Source organism: Ambystoma mexicanum, chromosome 4q, assembly GCF_040938575.1.
Source record: "Ambystoma mexicanum isolate Mex_15411 chromosome 4q, UKY_AmexF1_1, whole genome shotgun sequence".
Lineage (NCBI taxonomy): Eukaryota > Metazoa > Chordata > Amphibia > Caudata > Ambystomatidae > Ambystoma > Ambystoma mexicanum.
The window spans coordinates 132,599,231-132,619,025 of NC_090928.1; the positions used below are offsets into that span (position 1 = coordinate 132,599,231).

The window sequence follows — 19,795 nt, forward strand, 5'->3', positions numbered from 1 at the left end:
GTCCTTTACTTTGGTGTATGTATGAGCTGCATGTATTTGTATTTTAGGCTTTTGTCAAGTTAATTCACCAATCCATTACTGTTTTATTGAGAAGGATCTCACAGTGAACACATCGGATATGTAATCATGTTCTTTAGAAAATGTCAATTTTTTAAATAATTCAATACTATGTCAAAGTACTAAGGCCCCCTTTAAAGTGAAACAAATCTATCTGCCATTTAAAAGTACATTTATCGCCGCATTGAGTAAGGAATTCCTGCAACACCAGCATACAAGAGCTTCATAATATTTTAGGCAGCAGAGACTGCATAGCCATAGTGAGCAGCTTTTGTGCTTCGAAAAGATATGAATAAAAAAACTGCAAATAAATTTAAATTGAACCCAAAGAAAACTTGGTTTTTCAGATGCATGTGGTATTTGTGTTGGATGTCATGCATTGCCGTACAAGTAAATGGGAGCTTTTTGAGAGTTCATTGTTCACTCACAACAGAGAGGACTGCCACCCCTGCAATATCAGTTTATGCATACTTTGTAAAAACCATATAATGGCTGCTTGTTTACACTAAAGAGGGCCATCACTTTCTAGGACATAGCTCCTTATTGCCCCTACCACATTTTCTAGTTGGTTGTGCAATGTCAAAGGTCGAAAATAGATCCAGGTTGTTTCTGACCTACCTGCTTTTTTCTAAGCATCTGAACACACTCTGTGCTGGTATTTGCCTTCTGGTCTGTGTGTTCCATCACCCAGTACATTACATCATGTATTTGTAAGGTGCAACCAAAGTGGCCCAGGGACATAAGGGCGCCGAAGAAGTGTGAAGCCTGAGATGGAAGGAAAACCTACCAGGGGGAGGAGACCCTGATTATCTAAAAAATATTTTTTGAGTTGTTTCTTAAAACAATCTAAAGATGTGCAACTTCTCAATTCCAAAGGCAGGGAATTCTACAGAGTGGTTGCTGCTACCCTGAAGGTACTCTTTTTTTTTTTTACCAAGGCTAACTTAGCATTCAGTATTTGACTATTAGAAGAGTTCTAGTTTCCACTTGATTTTGGAGCCTGCAGGCTATATAATCTGGAAATAATCTTGCCAATGATGTGTAAATGATAGTCAATAGCTCAAAATGTATCATGGCCTCTGTAGGGAGGCCGTGAAGACTACTCACACTTCTGACACATGCTCACATTTCTGCATTCCCATAATGGCTCTGATGGTACTATTCTGTACTACTTGTAGTTTGACCAGGTCTCCTTGCCAAGTCCTACCAGGAGACTACTACAGTAGTAAATTTTGGAGGAGATAATGGCCTGAGCAACTGTTTCACAACTCCTTTAAGACAAAAATGGGTAAATATGAGAGAGTAAACTAATGTAATAAGCTGACGACGAGATAAGATTATTCACCTGTGCTGTCATACCTAGTGTCTGGTCGACTGACTCCTAATTTCTTTATTCTGTCTTTTGTGGTGATGTTGTCAGTCCAGAAAAAGTAGACACCCCTCAATCATAAGGCAATGTACTTTGTTGGCCGGAGACCAACCGCCTCATGTGTTCAGTATTAGAAATATATAGCCATAAGCTTGACTAAAGTGCAGCCCTTTTAAGGTGACTGAAATCGCCATTTTGTTTTCTTCTAACGTTTGCCTTTTGCTTTCTGTTAAAACTGCTTTGCTGAAAACTTATTCTGCTCCACTAGTGCATAACGCAAGGCCACGAGAGACATGTTGAAACATAACGCAGCAACCCAGACAGAAATGCCTGGTCTCTTCCCTCACAAGTCCTTGGAAGAGAGCAGCAAGGCATTCTTAATCAGTACACCGGTTAATACAGTAGAAATGTAAGACGCGAACATTAAATGGCTTGAATTATGCTCTTCTTTGCGGCCCCCCTTTCCTGAGCCCTGTAGAGCAAGTTGACCCCCAGTACACGAATAGAAACTAGGAGATAGCAAGGCCTGGAATGTGTCTCTCCCCTGTACGCAGCTTGCTTGCAAAAACAGAAGCATTGTGTTCTTTAAAACAAAGACTTGTGTTTGTAGGCTCGCAAAATTGCAAACTGTTGCTAAATGAATGTTTGAAGGTGTCATACTTGTCACAATTGTCAATCATCGGACCCAGTTCAAAGGAAATACAATATGGGCGGCATTGAATGTGTCACCACTGATTGTAAAATGCTTGTTTTGTATATATGTAACTGTTGTACGATTCTCTCTCTCTTGCGTCCCCCGAGGTCTGGAAACACACGTCGCGGGGCGTGGGACCCGGTTGGCCAACTGAGACTATTTGCTTTGCAATAAACCCTAGCTTTTGGGAATACACCCTCGTGTCTGGCGTATCAGTTTGTGTGTGGTGATTGTGCCTTGTTTCCATACGCGAGGGTCCCTCAGGGGCCCCTTCAATGTCATGTCAGCAATACAAAATGTTCTATACTCTGTCAAGCTTGTTCAGTCTAGGCCTAGAGCCAACCATCATCAGTTGCGTTTTTTTGTGGTTCAGGACCAAGCCACTCATATCCATCCACTCTTGTATGATATCCATCCACTCTTGTATGAGATCATGCGTATCTCTCACCACTTTAGAGTCTTCCTCATAATTGCCCGACAGTGGGATAAGACATTGAGTGTCGTCATCATAGTTTGAGAAACAAATATTTTTTTGCTCTAGTAGCTGGAAAAGCGGGGTGGTAAAAATATTAAATAGTACCGAAGACAAGGAGGTACCCTGTGGGACTCTGAATTTAAGCGAAGCTGGGAGGGCCGCAGCTTCATTACTACAGACCCTCATTGGTCTATTACCTAAAAAGGACTTCATCCAATCCACAGCAAAAAAACTGAAGTAGGCAACTTCTGTCATGATGCCTACCTCCAAGGAGCCAGGTCCGACCCAGCGACCCCAGAGGCAGGCATCATTTCCCCCAGGGGAGTGCCAGCGGGCCCAAGCTGGGGCCCTTTGGACGCAGTCCTGGCGCCTTAGGCGCCAAGCTCATGTTGGACCTCTGTCCTGGCGCCTTAGGCGCCAGGCTCATAAAGCTAGACATGTGTTCAAGTGTTTTCATGTGCACTTACCTGATGCAGACCATGCTGTCACATCCAGGCCCTCTTGAGGCCTGAATGGAACTACTTTACCTGTGGGACTACTTTCCACCCAGGTGTGGTCGGGGAAGGATACATACCTGATCGGAGGAAGGATACACACTTGGGACTTCTTCCAAAGCTATTTAAACCACACCCAATCAGCAACTCACGCTTCGCGTTGTTCTGCTCCTCGCAGCTGGACGCTCACTGTGTCAGCTCCTGCATCTGGACTTCAGCCACGCCTGTCAGCATCCTGCGTCACCTGCAAAGGGAGACAAGAGACCTTACCAGCTAAATCTGCACCACGGATACATCACCGACGATCCTGAAAGGGAAGACATTATTTTTTAAAAGCATTTCGTTACGATCGCTGCAGCGCTGCATTGCTGCATTTCACTCACCTTTCCTGGGTTCCTCCATCTTCAGCAGCGACCATCCGGATACACAGCCACTTCCCAGAGCCTAGAGAAAAAGACAAGAATAAGAGGTGAGAGAAGGAAGGGAATAAGACTTACCTCATTTCATTTCGGGTCTTGCTGCTTCCAGGCATTTTCCGGACCCCGGCCCCTATGGGGAAAAAAGACAAAGACATTGAATGAGCGTATGCAAAGTCAGTTCCCGAGCGCTCATCCAGAACTAACCTGCCATTTACTGGAACTGCACGTTTCACTTCGGGTCGGTGCCATATCTCCGGCATTCCGAACCCCGGCCCCTAAGGGGAAAAAAGACATAAGCATTAGCGCTTGCTGCAAAAAGACAATGAACATTATTATTAAGCTTGGACCTTTGAACTAGCAACAGAACTTTTACAGAGCCTTACCTGAATAGTCAAGCTTACCTGAACTCCCATCAATCCTCAATCCAGTGAAGTAACTGGGTTTCAACGCGCCCCTGCATCAGAAGCAGGATGGAGAGCTCATCCTTCCTGACCCTAAGGTGAGACTTCACGGGGAATCGTGGAAGGGTATCGTGGAGGGTTGGAAGAGAGTGGGAGGCTTGATCATAACTCAGTCAGTAGGTAATACTCCCTTTTCACGCACAGGGGAATATTCCTGCGAGCCGGAGAAGCCAGAGTAGAGGGGCCTTCCTGTCCATCTTCAGAGTCCTGCACTTCACCATTGAAGAAGCATCAGCACTCGAAGCCAGACATGCGCCTCCGTGGGAATCAGGTGAGCGTTACAACTTCTTGAAGTCTATTTAATAGCAGAGGATGATCGACCAAATCAAAAGATGCCGACAAGTCTAAGGCCATCAGCAGCATAGTTTTGCCTTCATTAATATTGGTCAACATGTTGGACTTGAGGTCTAATAGTGTTGATTCTGTGCAATATTTTGAGCAAAAAATGGAGAGTTGGTTATCGGCATATAAATAGTGGCAGTGTTGGAATCCTGCCCTTGTTTTTTCAGCAAAGGGGTGATCCATGCTCTCTTCAATATCGTGGGGACCTGTCCTTCTTTGAAAGAGGCATTAACTATTTTTGTAATGGAACTGATCAGTAATTCCGAGCAAGCCTTAATCACTGTTGCTGGGAATGTATCCCCTTTGCAAGAAGATGGTTTAAGTTTAAGCAAGATGGTTTGAAGCTCGTCCTCTGTAATGCTCTTAAAGTTGAAGGTGGGAGCTCTCTGCTGACTGCAGATATTGTCTTTGACTGTTCTCTTATTAGACTGCAGGGGATCATGAGTTTTTGTGCTTTTGTATATTATCTTTGATTTTGTCCATTTTACCCGACATGGTTTTTTGAATACAGACACACCAATCCTGATCTCTACAAATATTTTCCTGCTGCTTGCCGGATGGTTTCTCTAATTCCTTCAGGATGGCAACAATTTCTTTAGTATCATGTTGAGCTCCTGCTATCCGTGTCTCTTAGGAATCTTTCTTGGCTTTAATAACGGTAGTTTATAATTCCTGGCAGAATTCAAATACCTCACTTTGTCCTTCTGTTTTGGAATTTTTCCAACGATAAAAATCCTTTCTCTCACACACTCGTACGTTTTTGATTTTTTCAGAGAAACACGTGTTTTGAAAGTAGCTGTTCACTTTCCTCTGTTTTAACTGAGCTAATGTGTTAGTTGCATTGTCTAAGGCATCAAGGAGGGTGTTGGTCATATATTCCGTATGGGAGTATACAGGGGAGTCCTTTTGGGTAAATGAGGGAATCCAGAAAACTCCTTGGATGTCCCAAGTATTTAATCGACACCAGTAACATTGAAGATAGTAGATTGTTGAACCTTATGGAATGTCTGGAAATTGTTGAACCTTATGGAATGTCTGGAAATTGCTGAAGTGTACGCCTCTGTCTAAGAACCGATCAAATGCATTGCAGTGGTGTAAAAGTAAATGAGTGATCTGGGAGGGAGAGTAGATGGAAATAAGTGTTTGACTGAAAGTGTGCAGCAAAAACATGACCAGAATAAAGCCACCATTCTGGATAATATGTGAAGCGGATCATGAGAATTCAGAGCACTTGGAAAATCTTCATGAGTGGGGTAGAACCTAAAGCTTAAGAGGAATTGATTGTTCCGATCTAGCAGCATTTATTTTAACACGGAATGATGGAATTTAAAAAAATTGTGGTTACAAAGCTTGACAAGAAACCTTTTCACCATTTGACATAAGCTGCCAACTTAAGTGCTGTCACTGATTCTGTTCGTGCCAAAATCAATAGCACCGTTGAAGAGAAAGAATGTATAATTAGGCAAAGTTGTATAGGCAACAGGAAAAAGGATGGAATTATCATCCTGAAACAAAAATGGGCAAACAGTTAAGGATTGATGAATAATTGTGTTTCATACTCCGTGGATACATTGAATTGCGTTGCTTATATAGAGTGACTACCAGTTAATCAGTTCACAGCCATGCCCAAGTCAGTGGATCATGCTTTTGTGATTGATGAGCTTTGATATGTTCGTAGATCATTTTTGGACCTGGTCTTTCCATTTTTCTCTTTTATGCCTTTTCTCTCCTTGAGCTGATTAGTTTACAGTTCTGTGCACCTGCTTAGACTATTGGAATATTTTTTCCTGGATTGCCCCTAGGCATGGCTATGTAAACGTGTTCAGAATGCAGCAGTCCTCCTTTTCACAATGGAGACCAGATTAATCTCCTTATGATACTGTATCACTTGCTTGCAGAGGGTTTGTGTGTCTAATCAAATGCATATCTATAGCTTCGGCATAGTCCACGTGTGTCTCCATTCTTGTACTTGATATTTCTGTACTGCCACATTTGACTAGTATAGGACCATGTTATTCATGCTTTTCATCATCCCACAGTTGATGGGATCATACTAAGTGGGGGCCAATATAGGCTCTTTATGCCTTTAGGACCATACCCCTTCTTCCTTTTTTCAGATAATGTATAATTAAATAAAGTGACACAAATTAGTAACAACAAAGTTATTTGGTCAGTCAAGCAATCACATTAGAAATAGCACTGTTCTTTCACGCAATCGCCATTCTACTTTATAATCTGAGACAAAGTCAGTATTACAGTTCACTGAGCCTCAGACCTACATTGGGGACTTCCATCCCAAACTATTACCCATAAGTGTCTTTCTCATTGCTATGTACATTGCTACTTTAATCAAGTATATTACATACACTCACTTCACTTCAAGTAAGGAGAGATATCTAGGTGTGTCTAGTTTCAATACTGTGACACATTTCCCTGCTTTACCATTAAGTTCTGTGATGAGGTAAAAAAAGAGAGGGCGGCGTTAGGATGCCACCACCAGCTCTGTAATGCTGCACCCAGGGCTGGCCTGGTTACCCCCATGTCACAAGCGGGAGGCATGCTATTGCTTGGTAGATCTTTAAGAGATTATATGACAGAGTTATTACTTCCATGACACGACCATGCCCCTGGAGAATAAAGCACTGCACCAGTAGTAATGTTTGCCAGGGTAGGTTAACTTGAGTGATCGCTGCAGAATTTGGAAGTGCTCAGTGCTTGAGAATCCGATAAACCTCAAGGTCAGAAATATACCCTACTTGTCTTAGACATTGTTGTTTGAAGTTTTTAAGCGCACACGCTGAAGAATTCTCTCCCTTTCACCCCAACGTCACGGGGGGGAGAAGCGTAGAGTGAGAGCATAGAACAGAATCTTGCAAGATGGAGGCCAGGCCTCTTGAATGCATAGTTCATGGGCTGCATAATAGGAAAATGGGGCCAGGGAGGCAGCATATAAATCTCAATCACTTTAAAATGCACCAATCCAATTTGAGGAAGTCTCAACACATGGACCTGAGCCTGTCTAATGGAGGGAGGTACGAGGGGTTAGAGTTCAACTTTGTTGAGATCACTGGCAGTTGGGAGAAGGTTGTGGGAGTTTGGAGGGGGATGTACATTTTCAGCAGACTTGAAATAGGTGACTGAAAACTTGAGAAATAGGATTGGAGGCTGGGGAGGAGAACAAGACTGGAGGAACAATTCAGAAGGTTTGAGCAGAGAAATTGAGCAGGTGGCAGGGGGATTATTCAGAAGGAGGAGGCATTGAAGAGATCCAGGAGGTGGAGGAGGGTGGAATAGATTCAGACGGGAAGACTGATGTTTCAAGCGACTCAGGAAGTGATTGAGGTGAAAGAGGCTGGGGTAGAAGAGGCTCTGAAGCAAGTGATTGTGGAGGAAGCGAGGGTAGTAGTAATTGTGGTGGAGGAGAGATCCAGAACCCCCCAATAAGAGCTTTTGAGAGACATTCTCATCTTGAAGCCCTCAAAATACCAGACAGTTATTGTATTCTATTAATGGTCCAGGAAGGAACCACAGAAGGAATTCAGTTGATGAGGCATTGACATGAGTACCGTGGTAAGTCCGCATCAGGAGACGGACACTCTGGCATTTTTTTTCTAGGGTTCTTTATTGTTTGGTGTTTCAAACTCTAATCTATCCCTGTTGTGTTGAGCCTTACACTAAAGATAGGGAATCTAAAAAGGTGCTCATCGGGTTGTTCCCACAAAGTATTTTAAGTCCGCCATCCAGAAACCTAATCTAGTGTGTATTCTGTCCCTACCACTTTGAAGTGAAAGAAAACATATCCTACACAATAAGGTTTCCTCCCCCAAGCATAGGAATGGTAAATTGTTTCTGACCCTGCCGTGATGTCTCCTTATCATAGGCAGAATGGGGCTCCTTACACTTTTCAGAGTTGGTTAGTAGAGCAAGTTTTTTTTGTCATTCTCTCTCTTTTTGGGTTGTATCGTAGTCTCAGCTGAGTCTTTTACCCATACTATTTATCAGGTAGTTTGTCTCAGTCTTTGTTTTATGGACCAGCCTAGTTTTCCTTTTGATTTGTTAGTCCATACCAGGTGTTTTCCCTGGATTCCCCACCCAGACAACTTGTTCACGGCTCTCCAATGGTTCTTATCCTTTACTGGATTTTTAGGTTTCTCACTCCAGCTTAAACTCTGGTTTCTTGTGCCCCGGCTTGAGGTTTGCTTGCTCTCGCTCCTCTGTTTTGTTCACCCTGCTATGAGTTATGTCTTCTGGCAGCCTGTCTTCGTCGCTGATTTCTCTCTCGTGTGCCATCCTGAGGTATGATCACTATCACCCTGCCTGGGGTATGTTCTCTGACATGCCGACTTGTGCTGTGTTTTCTTGGCCATCCCCTCCCTCGTCTCCTGCAGCCACTGCAGACATTTTACTTTGTTGCGGTCGTCCACTGGCGGATGGGAAGCCTTGTGGTAGGTGTCACCAGCTCCTCAGCATTTTTGTCTCATCATAGTTGTGGTTATCGCTGGTCCTTCCCCCCTCTCGGCCCCCTCAGGACTCAGTGACTTTTAGTCCCTCAATCCATGTCGGTCTCTCCACTTGACACTGTACGGGATTTTGCATTCTCTTTATTGCCCAGTGTCTCAGCGTTCCACAGACCTCTCTGTGTGATGAATCTGTCCGGCATTAATGACTCCCAAGAGTATAAACCAAAAATGGAGCTGCTTTCTGTTCAGTGCGGTACTCTTTCACCAAAGAATACGCTCCTCTAGTGGTCACCTCTTACTATCCACCTTCTGCTAAACTTGTATTCTTCTCTATACAGAGTGCCAGAGGACCCGTCCTCATCACGCTTACCTGATTCCCAAATCGGAATCCGAACTGGCTTAAAACTGCGTTCATTACGCCGACACGGTGGGTATACCTTGTATAGCTCCTCCCCTTCAGCATTTGTCACGGAGTGTAATTCCTCAATTCCTCTTCCGGTTTGATGTAATCCTTCTTCCGAGGTAGGGACAGCCATCACAACCTTCATCAGTATTCTGATCTGTGTTCCGGAAAGCTTGGTTGCTTCTGTTCACGGAATGCTTCTGCAACACGGGTATGAATTCAATGCTTCATATATTCTAACCACATAGAGATCCGAGCTTTCAACTATTCATTCTGCTTCTTCCTCACTTTTCTCTACGACAGCCTCCTAGACTTCAAAAACATCCACTCTGTTGCTGCACTCCAGGGGTAAGGAATGATTCATATGAATGGGGATCGGGAATAAGAGGATAGAATAGAAGCCCGGGGTTAACCTCCCTTCCTATCCTTGTAGTTAACTCCGGAAGTGTCCCGATCCAGCTACAGACGACAAACTCACCTGGACCACACAACCTCGGTCCTCTTCCGTAGAAGACTGTGCCTAGGATTCTATGAACCCCAGCAGCTCTTCACAGGGTTTTTTCCCTTCAGGGTTTCCCTGGGGTTCTCTCTGTGCCCGAGCCTTGGGCTGGGACTCAGAGGGGATTACAGGTAAATTCCTTCTATCCACAAGGCAGTTGTCCACTTCAGACCCCAAGGCCGATACTGTTACCGGTAGGTGTTTTTCCGGTTCTACTGATGTTCTGGTTGTTTATAAAATTACATCCCAGCATTGCACTCTCTTTTGAACACATGTCCCAGGAGGAGGTCTCTCCACCTCTGCCACTCCGCAGGCCCTCGCCAGCGCGAGTTGTATCTTTGTCAAACCCAGGAAAGGGGCGGGCTTGTTCATCACGCTCTCAGCTCAGAAATCGATGATGTCTGAAAGGGGTCGAAGACAAGCCAACCACTCATATATATGACTCGGTACAACATTTATTTCGCACATAACCAATAATACTGTTATACTTTTGGGATAAGGGAGGGTAACAATTATCCCAAGCTTGATATTGCCTCTCCTCCAAGTAGTGATCCTCAGTGAGATCCTCCTTGTCCTGTCTCCTAGGGCTGTAAAGCTTAGCAGGCTCACCTACCTTTTCCCCAAGGGATTGGCTGCCACTTTGGGACAGGGGCGAATTCTGTGTATTCATCACATACCCCCACCGTTGGCTTTAAGCCCTCTGAGTATAGTCGACTTAGTGGGTAGCAACTGAGGAAATTTGTTATCTTGTTCCTTACCCTTCCGGAGTTCCACTGTAAAGCAAAAGGGTTGTAAATCCAGGAAGCACCTCATTAACCTGGCATTGGTGTCTTTCCTTAGATAAATCCAGCTTGGGTGGGAAAGGTCAGTAATGAGGCCACACTTTCGTCCCGTCACGTAATAGCGCAAACTGGTAATGACACACTTGCTTTCCAGATCCTCCAATTCCACAGTTGCATAACTTTGTTTTCAAGCAAGCAATTTCCTAATGGTGTACAGGACTGGATGTTATTGAACTTAAGCAACTGTGAAAGTACAACTCCTAGGCCTACCTTGGATGAATATTTTTGCAGAATGAACTTCCTATTAAAGTTGGGCATTTTTAGGATAGGTTCATATCAAAGTATCCTTTGTACTCCATTAAAGCTCATTTGATCTTGGATAGTACAGGCAAGCATTTTGGTTGGGCATTCTTAAGCTTGTCGGTCAGGTTGGTCGCAATAGTTGAAAGGTTTGGAATTAACCTGCAGTCATAGCCTGCTAGCCCTGGGAAAGCTCAGAATTCCCTTTTTGTTTTTGGTGAAGGTGTTCATGCCATTGCCTTCACTTTCTCTGTCTGGGGTTGTATGTGACCATTGCCTACAAAATAGCCTAGATATTTCACTGCATTCTGTGCTAGATGACATTTCTGCGGGTTGCCATGGAGCTCTGCATTTCGTAAGGCCCTAGTATTTTCATAGAGTTGCTGCAGATGTTCTTCCCAACTACTACTATGAATCACTAGGCCATACCTAGATGTTCCCGCCAATGAGGAATAGGGTCTCGGAATATTATCCATAAGCCTTGGAAAGTAGCCAGGACACCATGGAGGCCAAATGGGAGCACTGTGAATTGGAATAAGGCCTGAGGGGTTCTAACTGCAATATTTTCTTTATCGACAGGGTTCAAGGGAACATGCCAAGAATCCTTGGTAAAATCTGATGTGGTAGCGTATCTGGCGTTCCCCAGTCTTTCAAATTAACTTGCAGATACTAGGCATTGTATAGAGAAACACTGGATTTCAGTCTCTGGAAGTCGATGAGAATCTCCATGAATGGTCAGGTTTTGCAGTGAAGACAATCTGGGAGGACCACAGGTTCTTGGAGGGTTCTATGACTCCGAATTTCAAAATCTTGTCATCTCTTCCTCTATAATCCTCCTATGAACCTCAGGGATTTGTTATGGTTTTAGATTGACTGTCTCTTAGGTGTCTGTATGTAATGAAAGAAATGTTTGGCTCTCCCTGGAAACTGCCTGAAAGGGCCATTTATTGTTTCTGAGTAAGATTATCCAGAATCAGGGCAGGTTTTTTCTCATAATCAACACAGTTGCCATGGTGACTGTGCTTAGTTCAGCCGGGTGTCTTTAGTAAATTTATATGAACGATTTGGGTCTTTAATTGATTAAAGATTAATTGAACAGTCCCCTTTGCTTGAGGAATTTATATGGACCATATCCCCTCGAGACCATTTGTTTTTAGAGGTAGGTAATAGAACCAATACCTATTTGCCCACTGAAAAATATCTGGCTACTGCCTGTTTACCATATGCATCTTTCTGATGTTCCTGGGGCCTTGAGAGGTAACTGTTAACAATTTTCCTCACTGCTTTCATTTGGGACTTTAAATTGGTGGACCCTTGGTATACAGCCAGTGGAGCCTTCTCCCTCTACTCCTTTAACACGTTAAGTACATCTTGGTGTTCTCAGCCATACAAGAGCTTGAGTGGGGAATATACCCCAAAAAGCATTGGTGAGTTTTTCAGACTGCAAACTGCCCATTGTGTCATCTCTCAATTATTCCCATCCGTCCCTACTAATTTGCATAATATTGAATTTAGGGTCTGGTTAAAGTATTCTACCAAACCATCTGTGTGTGGGTGATAGTCATGACCATGCCACTGGAACACCAAGTGGCACCCATTGTGTACTCGAAATTAATCACCATAAGCTGCCCGGGACAATACCTATTCAGATGTATGTCTTTACTTTCCTTTTGTAACACTTTGGCACTTGCCGTTTTCATTTCACAAGCTACAAATCCCATAATTCATATTTAAGAGGTTTTAATTACCTGGATATTCCTAAGCAGCAGTTGTAGGAATGCAATCCCCAGAAGCCCTAGAGATCAGTGCTGCTTTCACTTTGGCGTAAAGCCCTAGATAAACAAAATAAATACAAATAAATACACTTTCCCAAGTCCAGAGAGGGAGAAGGCAGATTTCTTTCTTCTTCAGGAGTGGTGCTCCATGGTGCTGCTAATGAGCCTGCTTGAGCACAGCATGGGGTCAGTGCTCTTGCATTGAGTTCGCTTCTAGGCCCCTAGTGTGTTACCTGGCTTTAGCTTCCTAGACTCCAGTCCTGAGTTTCCTTGTTAACCGTCTGCAGTCTTGCTCTTGTTATTCCAGTCCACAGTTATAGTTCCCTGTATTCCTTGTTACCAGTATGCAGTTCAATCCTTGTTATCCTAGTCCAGAGTTTGAATCCTAAATGTTCTTGTTCGTGCTCTATATTTCAGTCTGCTGTTCCTTGATTCTAATCCTTAGTTACTAGTCTGGAGTGCCAGTCTCCTGTAACCTTACACTTAAATTCTTGTCTGGTTGCATATGCACTTTCCTCCTGTTCTTGGTCCTGAACCTTGCTCACTTTCACTTTCTGTTACTCCTCTTATCTCACTTGTGTTTATGTAATTCCTTGGAAAAGAGTTTAGCTGCTGGATTTCCCAGCAGGCAATCTCTGCCTCCTTTCTTTGTTGTGTCTCAGTCTTGTTCATTGTGCCATATTTGTAAACAGTGTGCTGTTCCTGTTTTCATGGGTAGTGGTTGTAAGATATCTATTGCGACAGGGGTTGTTGACGTTTTCTGGCAAATTTTGTAATTGGCCATATATGTCTTGACATCAGCCAGTATAATTTGCAGCAAACTGGGTCTTGAGGTTTTGTTGTGCCTTGGTGGCTGGCCGTTAAGTGGAATGGGCAGGAATGAGCAAGTTTCATGACCACTCCTCAGTGGGTTCTAGGAATGACCAGTTGGAATCCCATCTCTCTCATTACAACCTTGGTGTAATAGACCCTTTATCGTGAAAAAGAAGGATCCACTCTGCTCAAGGGCCTGACTTTCAGACATTGCCCTTTCAGTGACTTCTGCCAGATTCTGGTCATTTCTCTGGGCAAATGCTAGGTCTGGTAAGGAGGTGGTATCTTCCCCCTCCGTCTGAGAGCACAGTGTTAAGTTCTTATCAGCTTCTCTAAAGCCTAAGAAAATGCTGGGTGTGTTAGAAAGATTCTCTACTTCTTTTAACACTGGAACCAGGGTTTTTTCTAGGATTCCCAGGGCAATGGTTTCCCCCTTTTTCCTAGTATAGCTCTATATTCCTGTGTCACACTCCTGGAGTATCACACAACTCCTTCCTAGCCACAGAAGCCAAATGCAGTTGATCCCTTCCACCTTGGTTGGCACGGGCTCCTGATTTAGTACATACAGGCACCAAGAGGCAGCCAAATGGGGGAAAAGATGGTTAGGGAGAGGTTGTGGATAGGAATGGTGTGTTTAGGGTCACCGGAAAAAGATGTTGGGATGAACAACCTGAGCAAAACTTGCCTATATCCTGCCTAGCACTCCTAATCCTAGTCAATCGGAAACCCTTCTTAATTAAAGTACGGAGTTGACTATCTGACGTTACCCTAAGAGCAACAAAAATAAGCACATATAGCATGAATTAAATGAAACCATGGTATTGTGACTAACATACATAGAAACCGATTTCTGATGCTTGTTAATCTGCTTAGAATCACATGCTGTGCATATAGTCCGACATCCAGTGGTCTCCGCAGTGTATTGCATCTTGTCTTTCGAGAATCGAAAGGGGATGTCGACATGGCCTTGCCTGTAACACTATCCCTAACGTGACGTGGCCTTCTGCCCAGCCTACACAGTAGGAAGAGTTGGGTCGGGGGTGGACATTTCCCTTTCTGAGAAGGTCTTTCCCTTTCCTCTCTTTGTTCTCTGGGTATCTTCGTCACTTTCTATTTCCTCAGCTATGGAGAGGACTCCATTTAGGTTTTGTCCTTCTTGTAAGGCCAAATTCCCTTGGAAGGATAAACACTGTAAATCTAATCGTTGTTTGCCCCTTAATCACGACAAGACGGTTTGTGCGGCTTGCAAGCTCCTGTACCCGAACACTTTGAAGGAGCATTGTGTTAAGCGGTGGGCGGCCTACGGAATGTCGCAGGCCGAGTCTAGCTCTCCCGCTGCCACAACCGCGATTGTGACGAACAAGCCTCCGATTGACCTCTCGGTGGAGCACTCCATAGTGCCAACGGGCACACTGATAACTTCAGCCCTGCCCGCCGACCGTCCAGATCAGCAGCCCTCCCCGCAACCGCAAAAGCGTCTTGCGATCCGTCGAAACGCACCGTAGGAAAGCGTCTACGGCCGAAAAAGGCCCCGGTTCCTCCGAAAGTAGTCACACAACCAGAGGCCCAAACGTCAGAACTTTCCGATGTGGAAGTGATTACCGAAAGCATTGCCAGGATCATTTTGGCAGATTCTCAGAAGCAACGGTCCAAGGATTCATCGAAACCCAAGGACAAGGACAAGCACTCGTGGAAATCCAGAGATAGGCCAAAGGAGTTACCAGAACCTAGGGAAAGGCCTACAGACAAACAAAGGGACACGTGTCAACCATCGAAACCTCGAAAAGACTTTTCGGAAGCTCCCGACATTAAAGAAGAAATCTCAAAGTTTGCAGACAGAAGATCCACTAGAATAGCCTTTTCCACCCTTGGACTGTTCTGGTTCATCTGTTTGAGTTAGAGAAACATTTGAAGGATGCATCGACAGGCTAGAGAGGTTTGTGGAACTCAGAGGAGTCCACACCCAAGAGATATAGGGAAGAAAATCCCCCTCTCACTGTGGCTAGGCTGCAGAGGGCCTTTGACCCTACTCAAGAGGAAGAGGAATATTCTTATGACCGCACTGAGGAGGAGGCTCAAGATGAAGATCCTTTTGCCGACGCTGAGAAGGTTCATTTGGATCCCGCAGAGGGTTGGGTAGTAGACCCAGACCCTGTTGATCCTCGCCCTTGGCAGTCACCTACTCCAACACCGGAACCTGATGCCTTGTGCTTGGACTCCCCTCCAACCACCCCCACTCGACAGGCCTCCCCGGTTGAGGATAAAATGGCTTTCAAGGCCATTTTGAGGAAAGCAGCGGAACACTTCAACATTGGTACTCAGGAAGCCGTTCCAGAGGCTGATTTTGTGGAGGACATTTTAAAAGAAAAACCACCTGCCAGCCAAGCCATTCCTCTCCTAACTTCAATCAAGAAGCGATTGGCCCCTTCTTTAACACCTGGATTTACTAGAGCAGTGAATCTGAGGGTAGACAAACTTTTTCAACCCTCCCCCCTCTGACCCTCTCTACATCAGGGGTCATTCTACTCCAGATTCACTGGTTGTGACAACTAGCAGGAAAAGAGCAGGGGTTCCCCTATTTACTGTGGAGGCACCCCCTGACAAAGAGTGTAAGACTTTACGCTCTGGGGAAAAGGATCACTGCGGCGGTGGCTTTCTCCACTCGCATTGCAAACAACAAAACTTTGTTGGCCAGCTATGCTGATGCGCAATGGGCCAAACTAGATGAGGGCCTTCAAGAGGTCCCTGAACCGCTGCGGGCCCGTCTGCTCTCAACAGTGGTAGAAGGCAGGCAAGTTAACCAAAGTATGCTAAAAAATACTTTCCATGCAGCAGAGACGGCCAGAAGGTCTTTGGCTCAGGATACCCTCCTGAAAAGACACGCATGGCTAAGGAACTCTGGCTTCAAGCCAGAAACAAAAGCTTCACTTATAAATAAACCAGTGGGGGAAGCTAATGAATTTGGAAAGGCAGTGGATGAAGCCCTCGAAACTGCAAAGTAGTAGCATGACACCCTTAAGTGTCTGGATCAGATCACACAGAGACCTTCACAAAGAAGGGAGAGCGGGAATAGACATTCCTTTTGTGGCTAACGTTTCCCTCAAAATCAGCATGGCTCATGAAATAACTGGTCCTCTCCCCAAGAAATCAGCAGCTACACCTCCCCATATCCCACAAGGGGGCAACAATGTGGTAAAGGAAGTGGCCGGAATTCTACCCCTCGAGTCTCCCCATCCTCCAGCCAGAAATGACCCGCAATTCCGGTACCCTCCCTTGCATCCCCGTTCGGGGGCTGGCTAACATAATTTCTTCAAGCATGGGAGGGAATAATTACAGACCAGTGGGCACTAAAGACCGTTGCACACGGGTACTGTATAGAATTCTGCTGAACCCCTCCAGTTCAGACTGCCACGAGCAAGACGCCTGACGCCAGAACATCTGTGCATCCTGCTACAAGAAGTCAAAACCCTGCAGGAAAAGGGCGGCATAGAGGTTGTACCTCTTTTACAGGTAAACAAGGGTATTTATTCAGTGTACTTCCTTGTGCCCAAAAAGGATCTCACTATGCTCCCTGTACTAGATCTGCGCCCAGCGAACAAATTTGTCAAGCCCCAAAGGTTTCGGATGGTCACTCTACCGGAAGTAATTCCCCTGCTCACAAATGGGGATCACATGGCAACATTGGACATGAAAGATGCATACTTTCATAATTCAATGTTGCCGGCACACAGAAAATACCTCAGATTCTTGATACAAGAGAAGCACTATCTGTTCAAAGCACTACCCTTCAGCATAGCCTCTGCACCAAAGGTATTTACAAAGGTACTGGCTGTGGCAGCAGCACACCTGCACAGGCAATTCATTCCACTTTACCCTTCCCTCGATGTCTGGCTCATAGCACTTGACTCCTATGAGACATTTCTGTTAAATACCCAAAGAACTATAGATCTTTTATTCAGTCTGGGATTCTCCATCAAACGAGAAGAAATCCAGCCTAGGTCAAGCAGTTCCTAGGGGCTCTAATTCGAACAAAGGACGGCCTAGTCTTCCCCTCCAACAAGAGGGTCCAAAACAAGCTGTTTCAAATCCCTCAATATGTAGCCAGTCGAGAGGTAACGGTACGTAAAGCTATGCGACTGTTAGGAATGATGGCGTCATGCATTTACTTGGTTCCTCACGCGTGCTTGTACAAGCGTCCAATGCAGGCGTGGCTGAACAGCCAGTGGTGTCAGGCCAGCGGACAATGGGACGATAGTGGTTGTCTCGCCAGCCCTCGTTCTCTCGCTACGGTGGTGGTCGAAGGAGAACTTCTTGAAGGGGAAATCCTCCACCGCCCCTGCAGTGGGAGCCACTCTAGCTACAGACTCATCTCTCACAGGGTGGGGAGCTTACCTGCTTCAACAGACAGTGCACAGAGTTTGGTCGTCAGACATAGCATCCAACCACATAAACCTGTTGGAACTGTTAGCAGTATTGAAAGCATTAAAAGCTTTCCAGACACAACTGCAGGGAAAGACGGTCCTGATCCTCACAGAAAGCACCACAGCCATGTACTATCTGAACAAGCAAGGGGGCACTCACTCTCCGGGGCTGTCCAAACTGTCCCAGAACATTTGCAGTGTGCTCTCAAACACAACATGTTCCGGTTGTCACAACATGTTGCAGGGGAACTGCATCTTCTGGCAGACGTACTCAGCAGAGATTTCCCACTACCCATGCAGTACGAATGGCGATTACACGAAGACATCGTCTCCAATGTTTTCGCCGAATGGGGCTTCCCAGAGACTGACTTGTTCGCCACTCTAAAAAATACCCAATGCCAAGATTACGCCTCCAGGTACCCCCAGAACCGTTCCAAGGGGAACGGACTCTGGATAACATGGTCAGGGAAATTTGTTTACGCTCACCCCCTTCGCCCCCGACTCCCCCACTCAACAAGATAGTGCACAAGATGCACCAGGAACCAATCACAATGATATTGGTGGCCCCCATGTTTGCCCGCCAACCCTGGATCGCTCATCTGATGGAGATATCTCCTCCAATGAAACTGCCTTGCCCGTACAACATGTTGTCGCAAGACAAAGGAGAGACCCTTCACCCATGCCCGCAAAAACTGAACTTTGCGGCCTGGCTCCTGAGGTCATAGAGTTCGGGCACCTGCAACTCCCTCAAAGATGTATGGGCATACCCAGAGAGACAAGGAAACCTAACACACAATATTGCTATTCCAGTAAGTGGAAGCGTTTTGTCATTTGGTGCAACTCTAAGAGCATCAACCCAATTGACTGCTCTCCTACACATATCGTTTTGTACCCGACTCATTTACTTGACTCGGGCCTGGTCTTTAACTCTCTAAATGTTCACTTAGCTGCTCTTTCAGCCTACACTACATCACAACAAAAGGTGTCGTGGTGGAAGATACCAGTTCTTAATGCTTTCATCAAGGGAGTTAAGAGAATTCACATTCCCATTTCTAACCCAGCTTCCGGATGGGACCTAAACTTGGTGTTGACTAGATTTATGGGGTCTCCTTTCGAGCCCATGCATAAAGCAAGTCTCAAAGATCTCACCTACAAAACTACTTTTTTAATAGCCTTATTACTTCCATTAGGAGAGTCGGTGAACTACAAGTGCTCTCAGTTCTAGACCCCTTTGTTACAGTCCACAGAGATAAGGTGGTTCTGCACACTCACCCTAGGTTACAAGTTCCATGTGAACCAATCCATAGAACTACCAACATTCTTTCAGAACCCCTCAAACATGGGAGAAAGAAGCCTGCACACACTTGATGTACGCAGAGCAGTCATGTTTTACATGGAAAGAACTGACCACTAAGAAAAACAAATCAGTTTTTTGTTTCAGTGGCCGCAGGTAGAGGAGGAGACCCTTTCTCCAAATCTACTATCTCTAAGTGGATTTTCAAATGCATCACACTCTGTTACACTCTTGCTAAGCGAGAACTGCCCTTCAAGCCTAGAGCGCATTCTACTCGAGGCACTGGGGCTTCCATAGCATTCATTACAAATGTTCCTGTGGAGTCCATTTGCAAAGTGGCAACCTGAAATTCTGTACACACCTTTACAAAACACTATTGCCTAGACACTCATTCTAGGTCTGATTCTCATGTGGGACAAGCAGTACTAAGACATCTTTTCACTAATATTCCTTCTTACAACCCAGCTCCACCTCGGGGTACTGCTCGCTAGTCTATGCACAGCATGTGATTCTATGCAGATTAACAAGCATCAGAAGACATGCATTACTTACCGTAAACGCATTTGTTGATTGCATCTGCTTAGATTCACATACACTCACACTTCCTCCCCGCTCGGATGGAAGGAACATAGACGCCTTACCACTTTCTCTCTTTTCTGTACTCACTCACGATAGTCATAGGCTTCCTCACGGCAGAAAAAATACAATCGGGGGGGACCTCGACGCCCGAGCGATTT

General features: G+C 45.1%; 1 protein-coding gene across 2 annotated transcripts in view; it reads left to right on the top strand.

Moving 5' to 3' along the window:
- MAP3K5 (mitogen-activated protein kinase kinase kinase 5) overlaps positions 1-19,795 on the top strand; it is a 1,851,596-nt gene that overhangs the window by 1,151,405 nt on the left and 680,396 nt on the right. The gene's annotated exons all lie outside the window — the stretch shown is intronic.